Genomic DNA, 16,848 nt, shown 5'->3' with positions numbered 1-16,848 from the left:
AGATAGATAGATAGATAGATAGATAGATAGATAGATAGATAGATAGATAGATAGATAGAATGGATTATTTGAAAGAGGAACTCTCTTGAGACCATGTGGACCATCCCAGGACCTTCCCCCAACCCCCCACCAGCTTCATGCATTTTCAGCTTTCATGGATGACACCAGGTGGTAGCTCCCTGCTCCCAGGGCAAGCAGTGGCAGCAAAACCCCAAGCCAGAAGAGCTCGTTAAGAAGAAGCCCCTCATTTCTCAGAGCAGAGACCTGACATACTTTTATATATGATGGACAGCTCACGTTTTGTGTATTTCTCTTTGATGGATAAAACTTTTAAGCCTTGAACAACTGCCCAGTGAACAGATTAGATGCTAAGGACTCTGAAGGAAGAGGTTATTGTGCAGAGAAGAATTTTCGTTGAGGTCTCAGCCCTCCAGCCTCTGGGGAGGCGCAGTGCGTGATGATGGTAAACAGTTACAGGGGAGGTGTAGCAATACCATCGGAAAAGCAATACTCGGATAATTTGGATAAAAAAATGTCCCCCTTCTTATAAATGCACAGTCAGGTCTTCCAATTTATAAATCAACCCATTTATTTAAGCTGATGAACAGGCCTAGACGCAGATTTGTTAAGCACTGGACATGTTAAATGCCGTGAAACTGGCCACTTTGTAACTAGGAATGTGCACAAGATACCAGCCGATGCCACAGCCTCTTTCTTCCTCGGGATCTTATAAAGGCATCTGCTTTACCCACTCGCAAATGACACCTGCAGCACTGACTATGGAATCCTCCTGCCTTAACGGCCCCTTGGCATTTGTCTAACTGTGTGCATACCCCTTCCGTGTGCTCCTTTCAGGCCTTGACAATGACGTTTGCATGTGCATTTTAGTGCAAAGGGAACCCAGGGGACAGCTCTGGGCTGCTCCGGTGAGCAGTCAACGTTTCAGAAATGGATGGCTGGAAAGTAGCTCTCTGGTGCTGGGTGTGTTTCTGTTTGGAGTGTCAGTGGCGTGTTGCATGGGATCTCTGACTCCACGTGGTCTCACCGCCCATCTCATCCCGCCTCCTCCACCCCATCCCCCATCTCTGAGCATCAGCAGATGTTAACCTTTCACACACTGAATCGGGAAAGTACAGTCTTATTTTGCTTTGTTTTATTTTGAAATCAGTGGTGACCTGAAAGGATGCTTTGTTATGCCTTTGGAAAAAGTATTAACCTTGATGATCAGGGACCTAGGAAAATTTGACTCCTTAATACCCACCCCCTCAAATGAATAAAGCAACTGATCGCTCCCTGCTTTCACTATGCCTCTGGCTTGGAGTACAATGGATTTTTTCCTTAGATTTTTTTTCCAGTGAATAAGGGGCACAAGCTTCCAGAGGTCAGCCAATATCATACATGATTAGCTTGCCTATTGCCTGGCTTCAAGGTCAAGAGATTTATGGGAAAACCATCAAGCATGATTGTATCTTCTGGGCTGCTTTAATGGCATTACACATTCCTTCTTTGTGGGCTTAGAAGGTGCTCCTGGAGTACACTAGTGGATTCCATTCCTCTCCACTGGGCAAGAATTCACTCACAGATAATTCACTGCCTGTTCTAGAGTGCACAGGAATGAGGTTTCCAAGGTACAAGCCAGAAATGAGGGGACTTCTTGGATTTTTAACTAAGCTTGAGTCTTTGCAACGCTTTTCCCTTTATCCAAAGATTGAAGCTGGGGCCTCTCGGTGATGCAGGGGTTAAGTCACAGCACTATGAAGCCATCTGCAGCCACTTCAGCATGAGTTCCATCCCCAGCCAGGGAGCTGACCCACATGGCACAGCAGACCTCTCCTGTCTTGCCCACTGCTCCCCTCGGCAGTATATTTCAGTATATCTGCCTGTTCTGCTTCCTGCTATCTCTGGTGAATCCTCTCACCCCCTCCCCCGGACCTCCCCATACCTGTGGCCTGTACCCTAGTTCTTGAATGCGTAAATAAATTTTTTTTAAAGATGGAAGCAATAAACATAATCCTGCCAAGTATCTAGGAAGATGCCATTATAACATGCAGCAGTCAGGAGACTCCAATGAGCAAAGCAGATCTTAAGGAAAATGAATGATGTATGTTATGTGCATAAATTATTGATGTATGTAACCATAAGTTGACATACATATGCTATATACACAATGACTAAAGACTCCAAGCCCTAATAGATCTCAGTATAGATCTCAAGCTGTCAATGCCTGGGTTAAGGTTCAAATGCATGGACAGAGTGGACATCCTTTCCGATCATCTGCTAAAATGTTTTGGAAACCAATTTCCCATTAAGGTCATTTGTACATGCTGTTGTCTCTCTATTAGCAAATAGGTTTCCCAGTCATCCTAAAGGTAGTTGACATAAAACTCGGTCATTTCGATGTGCTTTGGCCATGCTGAAAAAATACTGGTGATATTGTCAGCAATTAATGAATCCCAAAATAGAGCCGTAGTCATTTGAGCCTTATGATCTCTGTTTTTACTTGACCTGATGTGATAACAATTCATTGGGTTTCATTTATTTAATAAAATGTATCATGTACTTTTAATTCAACATTTATAATTTTATCCAAGTGAACACTTTTGATGTTGATGATCCAAATTAATAGTTGGTTGGATATGGGTGTTTCTGTTCTAGGGATAACTAACTTATCGTCTAACTTAGCCGATCCTTAGGCTGAAAAGCAAGTGATTTTTCTAATTATTAAACAGGATGATATAAAGAACATAATTAGAACAATAAGAAGTGGCCTAACATGCAAATGGCTTTGTGTGGATAACCATCACTTAAAAAGCAGATGACAGATGAGTCAGAGGTTAAAGGTAGATCATCTAGTGATAAGAAAGATTACAATAAGACCATTCTTTAAATCTGGGAATTTTTTAGTCAATAAATATTCCTTAGAACAGCAACAAGGGAGAGCAAAGCATTTTGTGAATCTGACTCAACAATTCTGCCTCAAGTTACTTTCAGATGACTGACATGACTACATGTAAAGCATAAGATATTGATGGCGATGTTGGTCTGCCCTCTTCTCTCTGATTTATTGAATATAAAATAATAGTTCACTTAAGGGAACTACTGTTTTCCTGCTTTCTCTTATAATGAGCATTGTCTTGATCACAGAGTTTAAAATTCATCTCTAATTTGATTTAATTGGCAAGACTATTAAACAAGGGAAGTGCTACCTGCGGGGATCCATCAGTCTGCTGAGAAAGCCCAGAGATGTTTTCATACTTGAAAACATTTGATGCCAGTTGGAGACCTTGTAAAAGTTGCTTTCCGTACAGCATCCAAATATTTTTGTTCAGTACCAATTGACTTAGAAACCTGGATCGTGAGGAAAATAACAAGGTTAATCATTTCCCACCCAAGGGTTATTAGTAATCGTGTAAACATGCTATCCAGAGAGCTGCAGGGTTTGTTTGTTTTTTTTTCCCCCTTTGCTTTAATACTTCTAAATCCTCAAAATAAAAGTTTCATTTAAATTGCCCTTTAACTAATTAGGTTTTCTGTAATGAGAAAAAAAAAATCAGCCTAGTGTAGCTGTATAGCTATTGCATGGTGCTCTACATTAATTTTGTACTGTTTGCTGATGTTCTCGAAGGAAAGCTAAGGTCCCAGGTGAAATGCCTTTAGGACTTTGTTCTATCATGTATCCTCATCACAGATCCATTTCATATTCGTGTAACTAGCATTTCACATTCATGAAACCTCTGTGGTTATCCTAAAATTGAATGAACATTAGGACATAGCTGTTTTCTTTAATCCAAAAGAATAAAGCAAGCATTCCAATGAAGGAAGGAAAAATAAGAGGCTTAGCAATCTTGATTGGCAAAATTCCCACCTTAAGCATACACACACACACACACACACACACACACACACATGCATGATGAACTTTTCCCAGGTTAATATCTTAATTATTAAAGTATCAAACCAGATTTTAAGTGTGAGCTAATATCTGTGACTTTGTTAGTTATCTCTACATGGGGCGACTGGAAATTCCTAGCACAAAGATGTGCCAAGTTCTCCAGAAGGTCCTCTGATGAACTTTCAAATTGTGTGGGTTTCCATTGAAGACTTCATGGAGTATGAATACAGTCAACTAACTGTTCTTCTTCCTGAGAAGATTTTGACAGAACTTTTGCTTAGGACTGGAGAGCGATGAGCCCAAATGTCTACAGAATTACATCTTGCAAATGGTGACCACAGGCTTAGGGTGGCTGAGTAACTTGCCCAGGAAGGCCCGCCTGACTCCAAAGCAACACATGTAACATACACCAAACTGCACAAGTTGGAAGAGGAAAACTCTAGACTTACTATCTTCTACTACCTCCAATCCTCTATGCTGCCCCTTAGGCCTTTAGGACCCTGAATGGATCCATTTCTATGTGGAGAAATTCTCTGTTGATTGACCTCACTGTGCTGTCCACAGACTCCCAGGTGTGGTGTATAGGAAGAGGAGGTAGGAGCCTCATCCACAGTAAATACACCCTCTCACTACACCAAACACCCTTAATATGTTGAGGAAGAGGGACAGTATGTTGATGTCAGACATATTAAGAAACATGGGACAATTTGTGAAATTAGCTATTCCAGAGGTGAAAGGATATGTAAAAATCCACTTTTTTATATAAAATAATCACTTATAGGAAAGTCAAATTCTATGTATCATTTCAAAGACAGACTTACCAATAGCATGTCATTAAACTGTCCCTTCCGTATCTGGTAGTGGTGCTGTACTTCTGAGATTAAGCAGCTCACTGGAAGATGGTAAGATTACCTCCAAGGTCCTAGGGATTCTTCTAGGGAGCATTCAAATTTTCTATTGATTCCTTTTCAGTGATCAATTATGTTCTTTCCAGATTCCCTGAGAAACAACATGATAATGGAATAAAACCAGGGGAACTCTGTGACTTTGACTCGACCCACTATTCTCCTAATATATCCCAAGAAGTATTTAATGAAGACTCACTGACATAAGTCAGCAAAGGCTTTTCTTGTTCATGGTAGTGCCCTGTTTTCCAATATATTTTAAAACCTCAAAATAGATATAACATTTATTGATAACCATAAGGAATAATTCATACAGCTTTTCACTCTACACATGAATGAATTGTCCAAGTTATCAGATTATCACCAAGGAAGGATTTCAGTTCAATAACCAGACTCCAAAGTTAGGTCTCTACTTTTGCCATGATTTAGAAATCTGCGTATTGTTTCATCCAGTTACTAAGTTATGAAATATTTGAAATACTATGTGATAGGACACCCTAGAAAAGAGTGGATAGCATTTCTAGTCTTTTCTAAACTTCTATTTGGTTTCCACTGGGAAAATTGAAAGGTTCATAGTCAGAACATCCAGCAATGTAACTTTCCCTTATACTGTGAAGTTGTAACCCCTTGGGTTCCCCAAAGACCAGCCTTCATCCTTTTGCAAACTTCAACTTGAACCCACTGGGACAGGAGAAGGTCTGTGGAGAGATGGAAGTTAACAGCTCAGAGGAACTTAGTCATCCTTTAGCTCAGCATCTTTATCTTACACACAAGGAAGCTGAAGGATAGAGAAATTAACAGTCTGTGACGAGATCCCACATCTTCTGACTCTAAATGCCCTTTGCCTATAACAAACTACCACTCTGAGACCGTAGTATCAACCCCAAAATATCCTTCATTGATTGTGAAAAAATGAAATGAATAAGTGAAGAAGATAGTTCACTTAAAAAGGCAACGCAAATATTTTTGAACTATCATAACTTTTCCATTTGTAATTTCCACCTACTTAAAATAAGCAGCTCACTGGCTAAACATTTTCAGAGGCTTCCTGTGCTCTAGATACCTTTTATTAGAATTGAATACAGTAATATAGACTTTATTATTAGTAGAGCGCATAAACATCAATGCACTAATTTACTTCTGGTAATTAAACATTTGATAGTCATATTGATAGATATTTACCATGTGTCAGTTCTTACTAAAACAAGAGTAACTAGAGAATAACTGGTTAATTTTGAAATTGTTTTCTTATGTGGCCTCATCAATATAAAGCAAGATGAGATGTTAAATTTTAAAAGTCTCATAACAACCAAATTTGAAAATGTGTCTGCACAGAAGTAATGGACTATAGGACTCCTGCAAGGACCACAGAGATCAATATCCGCTTTTTCAGGATAATTTTTTTCCTCCTAAGGGAAAGTCATAGCACACAAAATTTTGTTCCACTGGAGGTCTATAAATAATATTACGATTTTCACACAGTAGCTGCTGGTGGTTTCTAGCTTTTAGTTGTTCAGAAAAGTTAGCTATCCCACATAATGAAATTATTTGGGAATAAAAATTTCCATCTTCCTTGGAAAATGCAAGGGCTACCTTCCCCATTCCCCAAGAAACACTGTTAAGGACATAATACAGAAGAAAATTATATCTTACGTAAGGATCACATTTAGATGAGGAATCTGTCTTAATAATTCTATACAGATCAAGTACCTAGCAGCTCAAAAACACAATGTCCTACATTAATTTTTTTACATACAGGAAGATTCTTATAAGGGAAATTCAGCATCCTGGGAAAAAAATAAAACTAGAAAAGAGCTCTCTACTGTAATATAGAGACAAACAAATACTTACTATATTAAAATATGGAATAAAGTTTATGAAGTCAGTTTTCAAATTGAATTTCAAAGTTGATCTGAAATATTTGTCTTCACTTAAATTCCATGGCAAAGTTTATTAACCAAGCAGTAAATATACTGTTACTTCCATTTCATCAAGACACCTCTCTTTTATATTTAAACTTACAAATATCACCCCCACTGATGTCCTTGACTTCTACAGGAGATGTAAAGAACCATTTCAACAAAATAAGATTTAATTTAATGCTAATAAGTATATATTTCATATAAACCATGCTAATGGATTGAATTTTTTCTAATCTATTTAGAATAATATTAATGAAATGCAAATTCATGTTTTTCAAAGCTGATTGCCACCGTTGAAATAGGTTTATTTTGTCAATTTAATATCCACTCAGCACAAAATGCTCAAGTGAAAAGCAACAGTTAGTAACTTGTATATTTACTTATATATCACTAAACATCTATCTAGTAGCAACTGAAAGCAAATATAAAACATTGTTATATTCTGACTCATAGACTGATAGATGTGGTAATACCAGTACTAAGATTTCCTTTGCTCTTATGCATATATGTATATGTGTGTGAACAAACACACTCGGAATAACAGTTGGTCAGCTTTTCTAACATATATCAAAAAGCCAAAGCAAGAAATTTCCATGGCATGCAAGAATGTTTTCACGATAATCTAATTCCAGAGGAAAAATCTGATAATAACTGTTAACACTAACTTAGCTACTTGCTATCAATTATTCAATTATTAGATATTTACTGAGGCCTTCTGCAAGTCTTTGACCTTCTGCGAAGAGATCCAACCTAATTAGGAAGACAAGAAATAGACCTATGATATTTAAACGACAATGTTCCAACTCAGGCCTATTCACATATGAATGAAAAATCAGGGACAGGCTGCAGCCCCGCATAGCCCTCAAAGAACACTGGCAAGCTGTGGTTCTGAGCTGATGTCGTAGGTGGTAGGGTTTGGACACCAAGTCCTAAATCTGGCTGTTCTGCTCCCCATCTATGTATTGTATGCTAGTATAAGAGAGAACATCCTTACGTTAATAATGCTTTTAATTATTTCTGCACTAGACCACAACTATATAACCTATATTGAGCTAAAAACATCATGAAAACTTACTCTACAGCCATGGCTTAGATTTGACCAGAAATCCTTTGGACTCTCCACCTTAAACCAGCCCTGCCAGTAATCCCTCTCTTTTGTTCCCAAGTAATTGTTTAAATAAAAATCTGAAATAAATTCACTTCTTTTCAGAGATAATGGCTCACACTTAAAACATACCTCCAAGAATCTCTCACAAAAGACGAATGCAACCAGTTTATATTGGTAAATATAAATTGTAGAGACTAGAATCCTCAAGTGAGAAATTATTTCTTTTGTATTATCTTGTAGTTTCAGGCACCATTTTATGTAACTTTATGCACCATTTTAACAGTTTTATGAACTGCTGGGGTCCCTCTATGGTTATTTGTAAGACCTCTCTATTGCAAAAGTAAATGTATAGGACTTTCTTAGGGAAGGGGCTGTATATTTAATGTCCATTCAATGTTTTGGGAGTCATCAATTGCTTGCTCTGGAGTCATGTTTTGTTAAGTACATCACAGTGAAGTTAAAGACCGGTTTTGTGCTTTGTGTCTTTGTCCATATAATTTTCTGTTTAGACCAAATGACATTATAGCTGAAAATAACATACCCTGATTTCTCCTGATGAATGCAGATCCTTCAAAGTTTAATAGGATATGGCCGAATAATTCTTCCCTTGAGGGTTCTAACCCAAAACAAGGTAGGAGCATGTAATTCCTACTGACATGAAAACCTACATGTTTAGGAGAAAGAATCCATATACTATTTTGAGCACTAAATAAGAGCATTGTCGTGAATGCCCTGTCTTTGAAAGAATCATACTTCAAATCTTTTCTTCTAATATGAAAAGTGTCCCAGAAACATTACAGTAAATAAAAGGTGTAGGAAAAAATTAGATGGTGTAGAAATTATAAACACTGTAGAAGCACAGAAGTCTATTATTATCACAGTGTGGAGTATAAATGTCTTAAAATCTTGTGAGGCGCATAAGCACCTTTCTGCTGGTCTTCCTTTCACCTTTTCTCAAGTAAACTAACTGGTGTATCTTCTGTATTGAGGTCAGGAAAAAAAAACTTGAAGGCATAATCCAACCCTACTTATCAGCTTTCTTTCACTGTTGCTCCATATTGATTTAGAGAATTTGGAGTGCGCTCTCTCTCTCTCTCTCTCTTTCTCTCTCTCTCCCTCTCACTTTCTCCATATTTGGTCTGCTGGCCTCCCTTTCAATCCTTCAACAACTAATTAAAATCCACTTCTACCAGCATTAAGAGTTACCTGTTTTCTGTCTGTCTTTAAAACAGTAATTAATTTCTGACTTCCGATGTCAAACATTAAGACAGACAGACAGCAGACAGCAGTGTGATTACTCAGTAAGAAATAGAACTTCTAAAAAATGGGCAGTAAAATTCATAAGGTATAGTGTCATATTAAATTCACATTAGCATCCAGCCTACAGATAAATATGTATAAATAGGAATTTAGTTTAATATAAAATTGTCTCCTTTTGCCTCTTCTAAAAAAGAAAAGGCTCATCTTTGGCTTCTACCTTCCTTAGTTAGATACAGGATGTTCCTTTGAAACTCTAATGAATACAGATGGAGGAGGAAATGAGCAAAAGGAGGAACCAGGAAATAGCTACTAAGCAAAACAAAATATATTAGCAATTTGTTGAGGAGTCACATTGGAAGGGCAGCATTTGCAGTCCTTGATCAAAGTGATGAAATCGAGACTGTCCTAGATACATATATTACTAGCAAATAGAATTATCTTAATCATCTGCTCCAAATGAATTTTTTCAAGTTTCTGCATACGTATGTGGAAGGAGAAATACAGATCAAACTTATGACCCTATTAGTGTAATTCTATGAGGATTCGGGGGAGGTGTGGTGGCTTTATTCCTTGGTAAGTTCAGCGACTACATCTTCAGTGAAATGTCACTCAGTATTTCCCACTGATTTTCATAGCTCAACAAATTATACAAGACAGGATCTAAGACTTTCGACTTCTCCACAGTGAGTTTTGAGCTGAACAACATTATACATTGTCCAAAACCTGAAACAGACCCATTTCATTATTTTGCTCTGTTTTCTATGTCACAGAACAGAAAGCTTTCAGAAATAGCTTTAGTTAATATCAGTAGTGCTCTTTTAGAATGTGACTAATGAGTTCAAATGAATTTATTTGAGAAACAGCACAGCTGAAAAAAAATACTTGAACTTGAAATTGTACTACAGGGTGTGGTTTCTAGCAGAAGCCATTTCTGGGCAGTTATATCTGCAACAAACATCCACCTCTTTTTTTTTTTTTTTTTTTTTTTTTTTTTTTTTTGCTATTTTCACAAGCAACTCTTCATGAATAATTGGGAAAAGTTGCAGGCAAATTTAGAGGGAAATCTCTGCTAATAATTGATGTCACAAAGGTAATAAATGCTGAGAAGACTTTATTTTTTTATGTAGAAATATGAGGGTGTCACTAATTGGTAAACCACTATAACTGTGTTGTGTGATGTGTAGTCAGTTCAACAAAACTAGCCTAACTGGCTTATATGTTGCCAAGTTCATGGTTACACAGGTAGAATCATACCAATGTTGACCCAGGGATGTTGCTAATTAGTTCAACATCACAACCATTATTTTAAGACATGTACAATAGTGGATCTTAATATTTATGTTGTCACTGGAATAATCCTTGCATCAGAATATAAAGTCTTTCTTTTCTTTTTTTTTTTTTTTTTTGCCTCAGAAAATAAGGCTTCTAGTGATTACTAATGATGCTATACCATTTTCAGCTAAATATACGATTTCCTTTGTAATTGAAATAAACTCCCAGAAACAAGAGATAGAAGTAATCTGTTCACTTAAAGCTTCTTTTCAAGTGGGTTGATTATGTTATTACAGTCTGAACGTTTCACTATTGTTTCTAATGTGCTGTTCATTCTTTTAAATCTATCCAGTTGCTCCCAAATTAGCTTTGTCAACAGTTTCTTCTGTTCAAGTTGCAAACCACAAGAGAGGTAGGAATTCTTGGATTCATACAGTGATTTCATGGTGTTATGTGTTGTGAAACATTGCACTGTATGAATCTGGAATATCTGTGAAGTGTACCCATCAGCTTATTATTGGTGAGGTATGTTGACTGATACCAAATGATGCTGAGAATGTCATCTGTAAGGGGAAAAAATGCTTCACTCAGAAATTTCACTGCTGCAAATTAAAAATGCTGCAACATTTGTTTTCTGAAAGATTAATGTATGAATATGAATTATAGCAGCTTAGGTGCCTGTTTAGAACATGAATGTAAGAGCATTAACATTGTTACTCATTTGCACTGAAAACAAGGAAACCACTTACAGTGAGTTTCAAGGATGTTTTTTATAAGAAAGTGGGGTTCCCTGATGGTTCCCATTTGACTATGTAACAAATGAAATATGTTGGAAATTCTACTTGCAAATGTCATTTGGAATGAATTTCAACAAATGCCAGTGAAGATATACACTGGATTAAGTATTGGTTATAACCTTCAAATAAGTCATATTCCTTTCTTGAAATGAAAGTGAGCAGTATCTCATCTGTGACTCATGAATGACCTATTCTAACTAGCATCTGTCATTACAGAATGAAGATTTTTCAGGAAACATAAAGACCCCTGCTTTTATTTTGCCATTTTCCTTTCAATGTCCTATGTGACAGGTGTGTCTTGTCTTCTACCCTTGACTGTTGGCATATGTCATGTTTTTGTTTTTGTTTTTTCATGAAATACCTCTTCCAAGAAAAAATATTTATTAACAAAATCTAAATTGAGCTTGACCCACTGAGTCAATGACCATGATAGCTTCCCTATTTCTTTATTGAATTTAGTCAAATCATTTCCAGATTTTAATCACCATTATGTTGATCCTTCTGCTTGTAAGATGGGATAAAGATAAACTATTAATATTTAAACTATATCTTAAACTTTCCTCACAATGTTCATATATTTATGGAACATTCAAGGTGCTCCTTAGAGAGGAATCCAAGTGGATTTGTATGTGGGAAAGTAATTTCTTTATGAACAGGTAACATGCCTACCTGTTCGGGTGTGTGTGCACATCATAATGCAGTTGTTGAAGCCAAGTAGGGATGCTGTTCCGTACATGGTACGCAGGTCTACACAGGAAACCAAGGAGGTAAAAGGGAAAGGAAGTGACAGGGACTTGCCCAAACTCCCTCTCTTTCACGTCATGTTAAGGATGCTGGCTGCACAACAAGTTTCCTGACCCAAATTTTGAGGCTGCTTGTGACTGCCCAGGTGTCTAGGATCCCAGCATTAATGAAGTCAAACACACAGTGGAGGTGCAAAGAAGTCCCCATATGAGTAACATCACAGAAAGTCTATGCTGTTGTCAAATGACATGTGCAGAAGAACCCAAAAGTTAATGGGAGTGCATACTGGGCTGAAGGTGGGAGAAGGAACAAAAAGATGCTTTAGCTTCTTACACCCTTGCGAGGTCCCTCTGAGTCACAGTGACTCTGTTAATGTAGTAAAGGGGAAATAGATTTTAGGGCTCAAATTCATTCACCTTTCTAGAGAAAGTCTTTCCCCAAATCCTTTCACTGTGAGAGATTAAAATGAATTTTCACCTACTCTGGTTTTGAATGAGCTTCCCTCCTTTGGCAACAAGTAAAAAGAAAAAAAAAAGACAATAATTTTCTTTTGAAACTTACCTATGCCCCATCCAGGGTGCTCAGTCTTATATTTGCACAGGTAATGGAATAATGTAATTAGAGACAGTATGGGAACAATAAGAAAAAATCCATCCAAGGGGATATTTAACGCCTTCTATTCTTAACACTATTTTTATTCCATTCTCTTTCTCATCAGACTTTGAATTCCCGATTATTCTTACCTGCCCAGGTCTTGTCCAGCCCGTCTCAGTCAGAAAAAGCTTCTCAACCTTAGAATAAAGTTTGGGTCTATCTAGATCTAGAAGGCTGACTTTGAATTCTCCCTCTTCTTAAGCAAATCTATCTCTGACTGCTCTCAGTGATGCCAAGTGTCATTATTCTAATGGCCTTATGAGTTGCCAGATGAGGGATTTTACCCCCGGGGCACTTCTGGTTGTCACAGTTTAGGGACTGCTGTTGCATCTAGTGTTTGGAGGCCAGAGATGCCTCTGAATATCCTACAAAATACAGGAAAACAAATAATTATTTGGCCCACAATGGTAGTAGTTCCAGGATTCCTTCCTTAGACTTTGCTTATTTGGACCCCATTCAGCTTGCTTTCCTAGTAGAGCTTGGTTCTCAGTAAATGCACATTGCCAAGACTGGCTGTGCCACACCATAAAGTATATCTTAGAGACCCATTAGCTTTGTTTGCCCATCAGTAATTCATTAAAATTTGTTTTAAAAGACACAGGTCGTCTATAATGTAATTGGAGATTGAATAACCATCAAGCCATTGCAGTTATTAGAAATCTGCTTTTTTTTTCCTCAACTGATATACATAGGCATCAAATGAATTCTCAGCCAAAATAATCACTAACTCAGTTATATCTTGTTGTGTGGCTGTTGTTTTCCTGGTGCTTTAATACATAAGAGAGAATCAGCCTCATGGAATGTGAATTAACTTAAATATAATTTTCTTCTTTGTTTTGCTCTGTCTGCTAAGAAAGCTACCTCAGGACAATCATTCACTCATTTGACAATATTTTTTGAGGATTTAGTGTATGCCAGGTGGTATTTTTAATTCTGTAGTTACAGCTATGAACAAACAAGATGGTAGGGACTCATATATTTACATCCAGAGTATGGGGACAATATACTTTAAATATTCTTTTCAGATATAATAAATTCTACCAAAAATGTGAATAGCATTAAGAAAGTGAGGGGTTTTATTTGGATAGAGTGGTCATAGAATTTTCTTTGGGCAAACACATAAAAATAAAATAAGGGAGCAAGTTTTAGACATGTCAGGTGGAGAAGTATTCCAGACAGGTAACAAAATTGCAACATGCAAAGGCATCAGAAGTGGTAGGCACGTTTTAAGAATAGGCATGTTGTGCAGAGAGTAAGGAAGAGAGTGATAACAGCAAGCACCCAGAGAAGGTAAGGGCCAGATGCCCTAAAAATGAATCAACTCTAACCTATCTTTTATTCTAAAGAAGATGGAAATCTATTGGGATTATGAGCAGAGAGTGCCATGACTTAATTTAGTCTTGACTTGGTGTGGAGAGGAGACCATCACAATGATGAAGCCAAGAGAGCAATGTGGGTTCAACAGCAATTATCTAGGTGATGTAATCTTTAACTAAGGATAATCTAGGTGATGCAATCTTTAACTAAGGATAATCTAGGTGATATAATCTTTAAAGATAATCTAGGTGATTCAATCTTTAACTAAGGATAAGTAGTTAGCCGTGAGAGATTTGGAATTTATTTTAAAAAGCATTGCCAAAACAATCTGCTTATGGATTGATGGTTAGTGGTGAGGAAGAGAGCTGTTAAGAGAACTCTGGGAATTTTGAGCTAAATCATTGGAAAAATGGAGTTATTATTTGCAAAGATGAGGCTGTTTGGATGAGTCACAGTTTAAGAAAGTAACCTAAGAGCTCAGTTTTGAACATATCAAAATTCACTGTCTGATAAAAATCCAGTGGAGACATGAAAAGGGCAATTGTATATGAGCCTGATGAAGTTTCATTGCCTATGAGGAGATTTGGTCCAAGCTGGAAATAACTTTGAGGAAAGTCATTGTATAGATTTTAAAGTTAGGAGACTGGGTTAAAAAAAAAATCCTGGCTTTTGGGTGAGATCGAAGAGCAAAGAGGTTCAAGAACTAAACCCTGAGATTTGAGGAGTTAGAATCTAAATCAAAAAAAGAAACCAAAAAATATTGGGTGAGGAAGAAGGAGAACCTCAGAGTTGTGATATAGAAAATCCTTTCCCATTGTATCCACTGAGTCCCATTGTCTTGAACTTAAGGTGAGACTGTTTTATAAATGGTTGAAAATAAACTCCCACCACATTTCATTCCTGGGATATAGACATAAAGAGGTAGAAGTTTGGATACAACCATGATCATAGTTTTTCAGAAAGTTATTATTAAGAGTAGGAGTTAAGATTATTAAGAGATGAGAGTATGTAAATGCAATGGACTATGGTCTCTATATAAAGATGGACTATGGTCTCTATATTTGGAAGAAAGGAAGAGAGGGCATAGCTAGCCAGTAAAATGGAAGCTCAAAAATTATTGAACTATTAATCACCCCTTCAAGGGCTTAATACCACAGCTCAAAATATATTATAAATGATCATTAATGGAATCTGTGCCTGTATGGAAACACTAGTTGCTAAAGAGTGGCAAATTCACAAACACTGAAAAATAACACCACAGCCCAGTTAGTACATTTGAAATAGCTTGCATTTATATGCAATCATGTTTTTTAAAAAGCTTTGAAAGATCTCATGTTATTTCAATGTATCATGGCTAGAGAAGACAGCTCTATCAAAGTTTCAGAAGAGTCTTAGAATTCTTGAAGAATCAAATTGCTATAAGCCTGTTTTCCAGATTTGAAAGCATTTCAAATATCTCTCTTGAAATAAGTTGATAATGTGTGTTTACTTGTGCAGGATTTCTCATATAATTGTGGAACTACTTACATAATCACAGATTGATATAATGTTTATTTAATGTTTCCTATCAGAATTAATAAACTGGTTTTCAATCAAGACCCTGAAACAAATAATTCATGTCATCAAGGAAATGTATGCTACTCATTAATTTCAAAGAATGGTAGGTGACAGTGTGATATTTGACGTGTCTATGGCCATTCATAGAATGGATCTAGAAAGTGCTGAGCTTGGATATTGACAGATAACATCTTCGTCTTGGCTCAAGTCTTGTCAGTTGTCTGCATGTAGTTCTAACTCAAACTCTCCCAACTCCATTAGTGGGTACATGGTACCATGTAAGAGAACTTCTCCAGCTTTATCTGCTACATTTCCCAACTTTAGTTCTTTGCACATTCTATATCTATATCTGAAATAATCATCCCTTCCTTTTTAAAAATAAACCTACCTGCCCTCACTGAAGATTCAGTGTTAAATCAAGTTTAAGTTACTTTTTTTCCTAATTCTCCTCTAATTCTTGGATCATTTTGTTTTATTCCTTAGTTTTCTAAGCACCTTCTGTGTGGGTGTATTGTTATTCAAGCACATTTGTCTTATCTAAACAAGCTTGTTGACAACAAGGGTTTCTATGTAGTTCCCAGAATGAATCTATGCAGATAAAAGATGCTTTTACGAAAAGATGGATTAGTTAGGTTAGGTGTGCCTGGAGGGGAGTAGGGAGCAAAGATGATGACCACTCAGGGGGTATCTTCCAGATGAGGGAGGGTCTGGACAAGACTGTTCCAACTCCTCAGAAATTCCAACCTCAAAGTCCTTGTGCAGCAATTAGATTTAGAGACATAGGTTCCACCACCCCATGCCCCCTTCCCCTCCCCACCCCAGAAACACTACTCTGGGGTGGCTTCAGGTCAGAAGGATTCTCCTGTTTCAGACTCTCAACCAAAGAGGGTTCTAGAAAAATTTTAGGTTTCCTAAGGAGTTGGGAATGCTATAATTCAGAAATATGTCATATATTTGAGTGAAATACTTGTCTTCTAAGAGAATTTAATTTGGTCCTCTATAATTATATTACTTTTTGTCATTGTATTGTTATCAATTTGGCATGCCTTAACTACTAAATTTACGCAAGTAATTTCTTGCCCCATAGTTCTTATTGAGTCCCAGAACCTCATTTCCCCAAAGTTCCCCCTCTGGTTCCACCCTGTCCTTACCCCTGATTCTACCACTAAAGCAGTATGCAAAGACACAAGTAGCCTCCATAAAAAAAGTGGCATGTCTTCAAGAACCCCACCTCTTTGAAGCATCTGAGATCTCCATGATGCGGAAAGTACTCCTGGATATCTTCCACTCTTCATCATTTCCATTGTTCTCATCTACTATCCAAATTTAGTTTCATCTTGGTAGGACATGGAGCTCTGCTCTCTACTGTTGTTGCTTGCTAGCCAATATGTGACTGCACCTGTTCTTGTGATGGGTATTA

General features: G+C 37.2%; 1 protein-coding gene across 4 annotated transcripts in view; it reads left to right on the top strand.

Annotated features, from left to right (window-relative positions):
- NTNG1 (netrin G1) overlaps positions 1-16,848 on the top strand; it is a 303,066-nt gene that overhangs the window by 236,228 nt on the left and 49,990 nt on the right. The gene's annotated exons all lie outside the window — the stretch shown is intronic.

Source organism: Condylura cristata, unplaced genomic scaffold, assembly GCF_000260355.1.
Source record: "Condylura cristata isolate star-nosed mole 26May11 unplaced genomic scaffold, ConCri1.0 scaffold00026, whole genome shotgun sequence".
Taxonomy (NCBI): Eukaryota; Metazoa; Chordata; class Mammalia; order Eulipotyphla; family Talpidae; genus Condylura; species Condylura cristata.
Note: the sequence above shows the minus strand (reverse complement) of the source record. Positions and strands in the feature narration are given on the sequence as shown.